We start from the raw sequence: 13659 nt of genomic DNA, 5'->3' as shown, positions 1-13659 counted from the left end.
AGGGTGTTTCTGGAAGAGATTAGCACTTGAATTGGTGAGCTGAATAAAGCAGATGACCCTCCCCAATGTAAGAAGGCATTATCCAATCTTTTGAGGGCCCTGAACAGAACAAAAAGGCAGAGGAAGAATGAATTTGCTCTCTTTCTGCTTGAGCTGGGACATCTTCTCCTGTCCTCAGTCATCAAACCTCCTGGTTCTCAGATCTTTGGACTTGGACTGAATTACACCACTGGCTCTGCTGGTTCTCCAGCTTGCAGATGGTAGGTTATAGGACGTCTTGGCCTCAAAAATTGCATGAGCCAGTTCCTATAATAAATATCTCCCTTCCTCTCTCCCTCTCTCTCATTCTCTTTCTCTGAAAATGGAGTGTTCCTATGAAAACGTTTGTAAGTTGAAATGGCCTAAAGCAAAGAAGCAATTTTTTCCTAAAAGTGCAAAACCTCTTTAGATTTCTGTTGGTTAGTGAAAACAGGTACTAATACAGGTCTTTCATAAAAGCAAAGTGGCATAAAGCAAATGTTCAAAAAGCGAGGATTACCTGTATATATATATAGTCTTTTGGTTCTGTTTTCTCTGGAGAACTCTAATACACCTTCTTACCAAGACACCTCACATTTCACCATATGTATGCCCTTTAATGCTGCAAACAAGAATAAATACAGCGGTGTTCCTGGCGGTATTTGGAGGTAGGGTGCTAACACAAAGAACAGAAAATAGATTGCATGTGTTTAAAGACTTGATTAGAATGGGGGATATATTACCTAAATCCTAGAGGAATGCAATACAGGAAGATGGAAGAAATAGGAAGCAAAGATCAAATTTCTCTGCTCCCAGAATTTTACATAGCACAGCACTAGAGAGTATTGTGACTTATTGATTAAATTATCCAATTCAATAAAAGTATGGTGAATAGATGCAAGAAAGCTGTTTCTGCATTCTCTGTTTAAATTACAATTAAGCTTCCAGCTGGATATCTCCAAAACATAGTGGAAACCTTGCAGTGATGGTATTTGCCTTGTTCTATTTTGGGATTCTTTAGCAACATCACCTTATAGCAACAGCTGTTCAGAGTGCTGGGATTGGTATGAATACTTCTTCTACTGCTGGCAAGTTGAAAGCTGTAAAATATTTTCAGTTCATTTCAGGTTCAGGTATCCCTAGGAGCAATTGTCTTCATGCAGTAGAAGGGAAGGTACTAAGACTATAAAACAGAGATTCAGAAACTAAATACAAACTGCTGTTGGTTGAAAACTCCAACTGGGACTTTATTGCCAAACACCAGACATTAGAAGATCAGTAGCTAAATTAGCCAGAGTAAACATCCTGAGGTACAAAACTAGTACCAGCTCACTGAGCTAAGAATAAGACACATGGGTTGGCAGTAGGGCTGAGGAAAGACCTAAATAAATACGGATAAATGCAGTATCCGTTTCTGTATTGAAGGACACATTTGAAAAAAAACAAAAAAATCAGAAAAATAAATTCAGCTATAAAGATGTAGAAGGGAATTTTTGGAAGGTTTATGCCCTTGATTAGAAAATAAATAGCTATATTAGGATTATATATTTTATATGTAATTTAAGTGCTACTATAAGAACCTCATGATAATCATTAAGATAAATTAACCGTAATTTAACAATCATACATGGAAAATTTAGATCTTTCATGGGACTTTTTATTAAAATGAGAATATATTAATATATATTTTCTTTTATCCCTTTTCCCTCCTCTTTATTGTATCTTTTAACCTAAATCTCCAAACAATTGTTAACATTTTTACTATTATTATATAATACCAAAAATTGCAAAAACCATAATTTTACACTTGATGGCTTTTCCCTAACTGAACTGACCTATATAGCCAGCCCTCAGATCAAAAGATAGAACATGAAGAACCTAGGGACAGGACAGGAATAAAGATGCAGACATAGAGAATGGACTTGAGGACACAGGGAGAGGGAAGGGTAAGCTGGGACGAAGTGAGAGAGTGTCATGGACATATATACACTACCAAATGTAAAATAGATAGCTAGTGGGAAGCAGCCACATAGCACAGCGAGATCAGCTCGGTGCTTTGTGACCACCTAGAGTGGTGGGATAGGGAAGGTGGGAGGGAGACACAAGAGGGAGGAGATATGGGGATATATGTATATGTATAGCTGATTCACTTTGTTATAAAGCAGAAACTAACACACAATTGTAAAGCAATTATACTCCAAGAAAGATGTTAAAAAAAAAAAAAAGATAGAACATTACTAGTACCACAGTTCCCCATCTGGTGATTTTAATATCTATAATCCAATTACATTTTTTTTACAGAAATGGCACCCTCTACTGAAGCCAAGATGAATAACTATAATAATAATAAGTTATTATTATTATTATTTGTAGTAGTATGTAACTCTGTTCACTGATCATGTATAAATATAAGGCTTATAAGATAACTAAAATTTCAAGCATCTGAATTTTAATTTTTTAAAAACTGTGTTGATGTTTTTTTATTCAAAACTATAGGCAATGATAATGAATTGAACCTCATTCCACATGCAATGAGAAGCCACTAAAGAAATTTCTTCAATGAGAGGGCATCAGTACATTTTTTTTTAAGAAAAAACAAGACTTTCTGGAATGTGAATGATGAAATGATGAATTAATAAGAATCAAGTAGGAATCAGAAAAGAAATTTAGAAAATAAGGAATTAATCTACTGTATAAACTATAAAATTTTGAATTATTATTGTAACAATAAATGAAAAGAAGAAAAATCATGTCCAAGTGGTTGATTTAATGAGGAGATTCTGGGAGACAAAAGAGTTAGTCTCCAGTTCTGGCTTGGTGGATGGTCATTATCATTAATGACAAAAAATATAGAAGTAATAACTAATTGCATGTATGTATATTTCATTGCAGAAGAAAATTTCTCCTTCATTCTTTCATGCTTTATTTATTTATATTTATTTAAATATATAAAACTAACATGACAGTTACATTGCAAAATCCTTCACAACTGAAGTATCTTATCAGGAAAATGTGCTTGAGACCCAAGTGTGGACTCTTTGAGTCATTAAACTATTCAAGGATCTGATCTGTTTCTCACAAAACATGCATTTTTTACTTAAAGTTGCTTTAGCTTTCGAAACTTTATACATTCTGCTTCCTAATGAGTCATTTAAATTTTCTTAAATGTAACTATTTCAAACTGTTTTTTCTATTGACTAAAACCAATTATGTTTATACCATACTACAGTAACTCACTTAATTGTTTCCTGGATATCTACGACTCAATATTTCTAGATGACTTTTATTTTCCTCACCATAATTGCCTGTATTTCATTTTCTTTTATTGTCTCTCATTTTCTTCCATTATGTTCACATATTTGCTTCTTTTTCTTCTACCATTTCCAGCCATTAGTGGCCATAGAAAGGCACTTTTTAACTTCCCTTATTAAATTATTTCCCTTAGAAGTTCATTTCATTTGCTTCAAAATTAACACCATTTTCATATACTTGATAATATTCAGGACTATTTCTTTCTTTTTGATTGGAATAAATTCCATTGCCAATCATCTCTATCAAAGTTATAGGAGCTGGAATGGCATGTTCTTGTCATGTCTCTTCTGTAACCTGGCACAGTTCTTCAGCCTTTGTCTTTCCTTACTTGAAGTTTTCTTTTTTTTTTTGAGAAATAAAGATCAGTTATTTTGTAGAATATTCCTCAATATGAGTTTATCTGTTATGATTTTTTTTCATAATCAAATTCACTGTATACATTTGTGGCAGAATACTCAGTGATTTTTTTTTGTCTCTTATTCTCAGTAAATGAGATCAAGAGGAAAATGATTCTGGTTTGTCTCAGTATTGGTGATGTTAAATTTGGTCACATGGTTAAGGTGATGTCTATTAGGTTTCTTCACTATAAATTTACTATATTTTCCTATGTGATCAATTTAGGAATAGTAAGAAGATGTTTTGAAACTATTTAAAAATCTTGATGCTCATCAAACTTTCAGTCACCAGTATTATCAACCATTGATGATTTTATAATTATATATGTATATATTTTTATAATACATACATTCATCATTATATATTATCATGTATATTATTTATATATTATATATAATTATAACTAGACATTATATATACAATACAATATATGATACTATATTATAATATATATACATATATGAACTAGCTTCCTATTGTAAGGAGAGCTCTCTCTTTGAGCGTTTGTTTATATCAGTATGGTTTCATAAATTATTATTTTATTCAGTGGGTTAAAATGATTACTCCATTTATTTTACACTCAACTTGTCCATTTAATGTATCTATCTACCCACAGTGATATATCTATCCAGGCCCAGTATCCCCTGGGAACAGAAGCCTGAATTTTTTGCATTTAAGAAAGGTAATAGATTGCACATGTTATATCCATTGAGGAATCTGGTTGAGCACATATTTTGGCAGCAAAATATATGAATATTCAAACTAAGTGTGATTAATAAAGACTGCATATACAGCATTAGAGTCAATTCATATCAGATTTTGCCATACGTTAGAAAACATTTTGATTTTTAATGATTTGGGAATTGCAGAATCTGAAATTCAGGCTAGTTGTAAAATCTAAAATTTGAATATAATTAGGAGATTTTCTTAGGATTTAGAGAAATTAGATTAATCTGGTTTATATATTAATATAAAATGCACATAGAGTTAAGTATTCAGAAAAATCTGTCAATAAACTATAAAGAGTATTTAAGATAATATCTATGGAAGCCCAATAATATTATTTTTATATCCATGGCTATTTACTTCATGTATAAAAGGTTTATTCAGATTTATGTTGTCTAATCAGTTTTGCCATGATATATCAATAATACTAATACCATCCTGGGAAATTTCTGTCTTATATAAGAATATATAAACTTGTAAAACTTCACATAGTAATCTACTAAAAATTATCTGAAAGGTTGGTACTGGTAGCAATAAAAAGCAAATTTGAGAATTTTAGATTAAAAACTTACTCTAAGAAATTCTTTCTCTGAAGATTTTGTAACAGGAAAAATAATAATAAAAATATACAGGGACATATATTAGGTTATCTGTAACTAATGGCAGGACACTTTAAAGTAGGTTACTCCTTAGTTCAAAGATAACACTTGGTAGTTTCCTCACCATTGCCCTGCTTTTCAGTGAGGTGGTAGAATGTTGGATGAAACCACTGAAACCATAAGATGAATGGAAAATTTGGGTTGCCAAAACTAGGTGTTGTATGGTCCTCATGTTGGTCTCCCATTTATTCCCAAAGCAGCAGTCCCTTGATGCTAGAAAAAGAAAAAAAAAAAAAAAAAAGATTGGAACTAAAATGCACTCATATACAATGGGAATATATTTCATATAAGATGCCAGCATCCTCAATCAATCTATTACTATTTTATAGTCTCTAGCAATATGTAGAGTAGTTGTTATTAAAAGGAGAAATTAGATCATTTTATCTTTGAGTATATTATTTAACTTTATTGTTGCCCTAAAGGCTTCCATTAATGTGTCATGTCTTAAATGTAAGAAGTCTAAATTGGTAGAGAACTATGATGATTTCTACCTGTTCTGTTCGTAATGCTTTACTGTGCCAATGCATTACCTATAATAGTTCTTCCACATTACTTTTAATATACTCCCAAGAAAAAAAAGAACACCTACATAGTTTGTCTAAAAGTATTTTCCCTGGGATTAAAAGGATTGCCATTTTTACATGCTGGCTCAAAGGGAAGAGGAATGAAAATGAGAGCTATTTTCTTTTTCCAAATGTGGCCTTTGAAGTTTTCAAAGTGAACCTTGATAGAGAATATGGCCAGATAAAAATGCTACTACTGCTTTGGCCTCAGGAAGAAAAAAATCAAAACAGCAATTTCCCATGGTGTTTCCCTTTTTGGAACACTGATCATTAAACCATCATACTGTTTGACATCCTTTACAGAAGTATGATATTACTTCTATTGGAGCTTAATTTGGGGAATTACCTTAAAAAATTTTTTTAATCCTGTAACTTTTGAAAGAGTGAAATAAAGACATTCTTCCCATCATGATGAATGCACTCTCTACACCTAAAAAGGTTATTCTCTCTTAGATCCCAATGGACTAAATCTGGGTTTGAGACCACCAAGGAACTATATACTTGGATAGCAATGTCTTAGCCCCTGATAGAATTGCTTTCTGAATTGCACAAAAGCATTTACCACCAGCTTTTGTTCTGGATGTTAAGAGAAACAATCATAAGAAACTTGTTAGCTTTCCTTTTGTGTCAATGTTATTGAGGACATCAGTCAATATATGGAACAGCTACCTCTTTACAGTATCCCAAAGGAGACATTTCTTTTAGGCCTCTGTTATCAGTAGAAGGTATATCTCTTTTGAACACAGGCTCCCCTCTGTCCCTGCCTCTCTAATCTTATAGAGGCTATATCTCTGAATTTTATGCTGATTGCTTTGACCACCAGGAATTTTAGAGTCAACATTTTAGTGCATCTCTGCATCTACTCAGGACTTTACAGTGGGCATTTCTGACTGCTAATCTTAACCCTGAGTATATTATTTCCTTTCTCATGATTTCCTTTCTTCTTTACTAAACTTTTTTTATATTGTAGGCATTTTAAATATTAAGCACGTAAAGCAATTAGTGAGTAAGAAAGGTCATTTAAAAAGATGTTTTAGCTTTTGGCATATAACTGAAACTCCAGTGCTTTCTCTACAATTCATGACTGCTTGAAATAACTGATCTAAACATTTTTTTCCTGTCACAGATGGGGTGAAGGACTACTTGGTGGAGGAGGGTGGGGTGCTGATGGTGAACTATTGAAGCCTTGACTAGACCCTTTAGCTTTAAGACTTCTTAATCTCCTTACTCCTTAAGGGGTGTCTTTATCTTAGTGGTTTCATATTCTTCTCAAGCTACGCTTTTCAATGTTCCTATAAGTACCTATAAATTTCTTATTGTGTAGTTAAAATGTGAGGTTTCGAATAAAACCTGCCAAAATTTTAATTAAGGTAAACAAACTAATTAGATATGGTAATAAGTGAGCCTCTGAGAGGTGTTGCATCTCTGTGTCTAGGGGCAAAAGCAGTACATTATTGACAGTAACACAGAACCACTTAACGGAATATATTTCTACCAAATGTTATTTCAACCCATTTTTTAATGCACAAGGGAGAGCCTCATTAGAAATCTCTAAATAACTGTATAATTAGTTGCACATATAAAATGAGAACAAGTGAAGAAAATTAAGGCATTGAGAAGGTGCTGACATTTATTGACTATTTACTCTATGCCAGTCACTGATTTATAATATTGAACTTTTAAAAATACTTTTCTTAGCCTTTGAAGAGCAATAAAATATTGTCATACCTCTGTAATGTTCTCTGTTTTACTAGACATAGAAATTATCTGTGGGAGAATAATAAGATCTATAAAGTGGCACTTTTAGAAAAAAGCTGACGCTAATAGCAGAAAATGCTATTATTCCATTGTAAGAATGATAGAGCCTAAAACTTTCCATTTACAGACTTCTTGGAAACTCAAAGCTTTGCTTTATGTCTAATTCAATGATTTTGCCTCAGATACCTAGTTTTGCTATTATTTACAACCCCCAATCTTTTATTATTCTTTCTGTTCTTTTCATCTCTTTAAAAATTGAACCCATGCTAATCATTGAGTCTGAGAGGGAGGCAAAATAATTATAAAATTTGCATTTTTTTGCTGTTTATTTATATTTTTAGGATTTGCATAAAAAGAATGATATGGGGAATATCAATGTCTCTGGGTAAAGGATATCATTACTGTTAAATTGGAACTGGATACACTGTTTTCCAATTCTGTTACTTTTGTTGCTTCAAACATTCAGGATACGCCTTGACTATCCTGTCATTTTTCTCTGTTTGTCTTCCATCTTCAAAAAGAGTTCATGATGGAATAGCTTTTCTATGGCTGAAAATTGTGGATTCCTTTCCAGAGTAGAAGAGGATTAATAGAGTTAATTGAAAAGAGATATGAACATCTATGGTTTGACTAGAAGCCTAAAGCTCTGAAGTAATAAATTCAATGCAGAACCCCAGTAGCCATACCTTGCATGCATCATGACTTAGAGGTTTTATCTCTATTAGTAACTTATTTGATATTAAATATCACCTCTGAATATACATTGTACATGCTCTTACCTTAGGGTCCTTGCGCTAGTCCTTGGCTCTGCTTGGATTATTCTGTCCCTCACCTCTTCCACATCTTCCTCAGGTATGACAATCCTATGGAGGCCAACCATGATTATTTTAATTAACACTCTACTCTCCCTCAGCCATCATCTGCTTTATGTGGCTCTATCATTTCTATCACTCTTATTACTTTCTAAGGTAATATTTTGTTGTTGTTGTTTATTATGTCTCTCCATTAAGAAGTAAACTCCATGGGCTGTTTTGTTCATTAATTTATTGCAAAAGCTTAGCCTGACATTGTCATTGAGTTAATGCATCTTTACGAGGAGTGAGATTAAAAACAATGTGGATAGTAAAGTCTATGGTAAGAAGATATTTTTTACATGAGAGTTTAGCCAGTTTGATAAAAGGTGGACAGTATGATGAATAGTGAAAAGCAACTCCATGTATGTATGAAATTATTATTGTCAAAATACAAATACATTAAAATGGTTTGGTGTTGAAATTGTGAAATAGTAAAGAAAAAAGAGCTAACGAGTAACTCAAAATATTGTTTTTAATTTTTTATTTAACTTTATTTTGGAGATGGCTTAATTTGACCAGTGGGTGTATATATCAGAAAATTACACAAATATAAAACAAAAGCTAGGAAACACTTTTTTTGGTATTATTGGCTCTTATTTAGCCCAATTGTTATTAATTATTAGCTCAGTTAGCTATGAACTGACTTACACCATTAAATAGATTATGAAGTGTTATAGTGCCTAGCTGGTCATCCAGGCTGTATGTAATCTAGCCCTCCTCTGAATTCACAGTTGTACCTTTCTTTGTCAATCATTGAGCCATTTTGTAAAAATGTATGTGCATAACTTGTAGAACTGAAGATCCTTATGACCTCTTCTGTGTCGAAATAATTTTTCTTTTCTCCAGTTGGCCTATATGTGTGTCATCAAGAAATATTTGTCAAGTAAACAGGTGTATAATTACCAATCAAGGATAAGGATTATACTTTTGGAGAAAGAGACCGCATTTTCCCTTTCAAAGAGGAAACTCTTCCAGCAAGGCTTCTTATTGACACAATTTTGAGAGGCTACCATATCAGTTATAATCTTATTAGAATCAAGAAGATAATCATAGCAAAATAACTCAGTGATAAGCATTTTAAAATTATTATCCCTTTGAGTCTGACTCCAAATTATGGTACTAGACTCCAAAACTTTTTTCTTGCATTCCATGAAAGTAATAATAATGAGAAGCTGTTTCTAAATACTTGGATAGTTGCTGATATTATGTATGATAACTTTTTAATGATAATTTTTTAAAATTTATATATGTTACCTGACGTTATTAAATTTTTTTGCTAGCAGTAGAATGTTATCACAAACGATTTTATATAAATGGATGTAAACCCCTGCTTTATGTTAAAATTCTCTTGACTTAAAACTAGAGGATGTACCAGCTACCAAATTCTAAGCATGACAGAAGGGCACTGTCCAGGCAGATATGTTCATTTGGTGCTGTCATACACAAAAGCCAGGAAGACCAATAGAAGGTTGTTTTCCTGAGTTTACTTCCTCTTCTTTATAATAGATTTGAAACATACATATATAGTTTCTTTACTCTTAGTGAGACTATATATATATTTACTGAATAAAAAGAACCCTTAAAGGTAAGAAGAAAGTGCAAGGGAACTGATATTTGCTGCATGTGTACAATGTACAAACACATTAATAGGCAAGTTACATACATTTCTAATACATGCACTGATAATATATTTCCATATTTTAAAAATAAAGAATCTGAGACTAAGAGAGAAGAAGTGGCTCTCACTAGGGTACACAGCTATGAAAAGGTAAATTCAGGATTCAAAGAACCAGTATTAAAGTCCCCAAACCAATTTCTTTCTACTGCACCGAAGTTGCCCAATGATAAAAATCATCCAGAGCTCTCATTGAAATCACTATCCTAAGCCTTCCCCTTCGACATCCTATTCTCGTTGCCCAGGGTACTTTCCAGTAATCTGAATTTTAACAAAGGCCTCATATAATTCTTATCATCAAGTAATTTTGGGAAACACTGCTCTACAACTTACTACTTTCTGTGCAGTTGAAAAATGCCTTCTTTGTATCTAAGGAACAGATAATTCTAACTAACTCTATGGATGCAAAGATTTATTATATTTATGCTGTTTGTATACTCATATAAAGGTGAAACTATTTTTAACCTTTGAAAATTCAAAGAAATTACTAAAGTATGTGATAGAAGACCAAGGTTGTGATGAGAGTACCTAGCAAAATATTTAGGTATGTTTAATTTTTTAGAAGTTTTTCTTAAGGCATTGTACTTACTAGATCACAAGCCACTTCATGCAGATGGGCACATTTTCTTACACCTGGAATGATCCCAAAAGCATTACCTGTGTGAAGACCTTATTGTTTTAATTGTGCACTTATATTAGTCTGTGTGGAATCTGGGCAGCAATGTTAAATTACATTTCTCGGTAGCTCCAAGGCTCTATATCTGTAATTAGTGGCTTCTGTTCTTTATTACACTGATCAGTAATGCAGCTCTATTCATCACCACAGTCTCAGTTAATTATCCTTGCTAATGACTTTCATGGTGTAAAGAATCTACAGGACCCATTTGTAAAGATATCTTGCATTGAGATTATTGGAAGGTATGATACCACAGTGAGCTGAAAAACTGTTGGAGGGATGTTACCATGGGAAATGGGTACTCCCTTTCTATTGTACTTGCTTTGATTGAGAAGAAGTTACAGAGGGAATGTAATGCAATCTTGCATTTATAAGATTATAATACTCCAGGTGTGCAAGGAGGAGGGGAAGAAGTCAACCAGAATACAAAGAGAAAATTAAACTTCCTCTGTGTGCCTGAGCCAGTGGTAATACTAAGTTAGCAGCTGGTCTATCTAGTAATGAAACTGAAAGTGCATTTTATTTGATAAAATGAAATTGCCACTTCATTATGTGTTTAAATTTTAAAATATCTGATGTAGAGAAAATAAATCACATTTTGATTTTTCTATTCATTTTGGATTATTAGTTGGAATTTTAGAATAAATTACAGGTCTCTAGTAGATATAATAGCTTAATAGCTAAGAACTTTTTTTTTAAAGACTCAAATAGTTGTAAGCCTTACTTAAAGATACTTAATTTTAGAAAAAGTTTCTAAAGTTTTTAGCTTTATTATATATAATGAAATTAGGATTGATTAGAAATAATTTCTTAAGGTAATATGTATAATTTTAGAGGAAATATAGTCCAAAAATTTTCAATTCTCTTTGTAAAAAACAATCGAGTATATATCAAAAGATCATTTACATCCTTTTAGAAATTCTTTTTTTAAAATGAGAAATGGTTATTTGAAGAATCAAAGAACAAAATGCTAAAATAATTTATTGAAGAATGTCATTGAGAGAATTATAGTTCTCCATCCATCAAAAAGTCAGATAATTTGTATTGGTTATTCTGTTTACTCAAAATAATTATTATTGTAAAAATCAAAAAATGTTTCTATTTGTCTTCAGAGTTGAATTCTTATTTTTCTTAATGAAGTTGTTTTCTTTTCATATACACCAAACTAATTTTATGAGTGCATTCAGAATATGTGTGATGAACACTGAATGAAGCCCCTGTAATTAGAGAGTAGAACTGATATTTGTTATCAGATTCTGAGCTAAAATAGATGTTACAAATGTTTTTGTGCCCATGTGAAAGGGAATGAAATTTAGTAGCAAATGAAGTGAAATCATTTGGTTGTATGGATTAATAACCTCTATGGAAGTCAATTTCAAAAGAATTTTTTAAAATAATATAAATTAAGTTAGTGTCACCTAACACTTATGACAGCATTAAGACTGAGTACAATACCAAAACAAATAATCTTCGTGACAAATTTTTATGTACTTGCTTATTTATGGGTTTTTTTTTTTTTTTGATGGTTGTCATCTGGAAACACTAACTGAAATCATTGTGAGAAAACACACAGTATATAATGATTCCATAACGGCAGACTTCAATAAATCATTAAATTCCTGACTGCTAGAAATTTCCAAAGCATAGGAACTAGTTTCTCAAAATCTGAAGAGATATTTTGATATCAAAAAGAATCATAAGATATAGTAAAACAATTCAATATATCCCAGCCAGGAGAATTTCCCCACCAAATGTATAAAATGTTTCATATTAAAAAATCTATCTATATCTACCTATCATCAGTCTTTCTGTGGCTTCTGGTTATAAAGAGGGGCAAAATTTTTTGTCATATGCTTTGAAACAGGAGTCCAGGGAAAAACAGTCCTAGAGGTTTCCAGAAATTGATGTGCTTCCTCCACCCAATTTCACCTCCCTCTCCAATAATGCACTTTGGGACAATGAATTTCAAGGATTACTATCATAAAATATATATATATGTATCACCAACATCTCTAAAATATCTAAGGCTCACTGACCACTTCTAACCTAAAGATGTCTCAGAACCCTGGCCTGGCCTGGATGATCATGCATGAACTAACTGGAACATGCTGACTTTGAACAACTCAACCTCCCTTAGACTCATTTTAGTGAAATGTAAACTGGGTTTTATAAACATTAACTGAACCCAACCAGATAAACTTTACATGATAAGGAGAGAATAAAAGGATTGACTTTCATTCACATCCCCATCACTTTGATATCTATTTAATATATTTTTCTCATTTTTTTCCTACCACCTCTTATTTCTTTCACTGAATTATTTGTAAATGAAGGCTATTAGTCACATACTACCTGTGCTGCGTTCATTTTTTCCCATTATGTCATTCATCTTTTGCTTTGGTTATGGCAAAGATTTCCTTAGTGGATTTAAAAATAATATATAACTAGACATATTAACTTTCATATATTGTTTCTGGCTTTGGTCCTGTTTAATAAAAGCTTTTGCCTAATCTAAGATTATAATTTGGGGAATAAGAAGGAGAAAGGATTATATCCTCAATATATTCAACAGCTGTGAAATAGCACAAATGAAGGTGGGAAAACCTCTTGAGATGAAATTGATTAAACCTTTATATGAGAACATTATGGTCTCATATGTGGCAGTAGTATTGACAATGAAGAGGAGAACCGTTTGAAAAATATATTGAAGCAAAACTAGTAGGACTTTGTACTTATGATGTAGGTCAGAAAATAGTAACTGGCTCAAACTTAGCCACTAATTACTTTGTGACCTGTGGCAATTCAGTTAACCTCTCCAGATCTTAGTTTTCTCATCTATACTATAAAAATGTTGGATTCAATTATATATTAAGTCCATTTCATGTCTGAAATACTATGATTTAAAAAAAAAATTCTCTGGGGTCTCAAAGTGATAAATGCTATCTTTCCCTATCTATTAAGAAGAAAAAAAATGAGCAAATAAGCAGACAAATACCAAGAAAAATGTGCACATAAATAAATA

This window comes from Eubalaena glacialis, chromosome 1 (assembly GCF_028564815.1).
Source record: "Eubalaena glacialis isolate mEubGla1 chromosome 1, mEubGla1.1.hap2.+ XY, whole genome shotgun sequence".
Taxonomy (NCBI): Eukaryota; Metazoa; Chordata; class Mammalia; order Artiodactyla; family Balaenidae; genus Eubalaena; species Eubalaena glacialis.
This window is presented reverse-complemented; position numbering follows the sequence as displayed.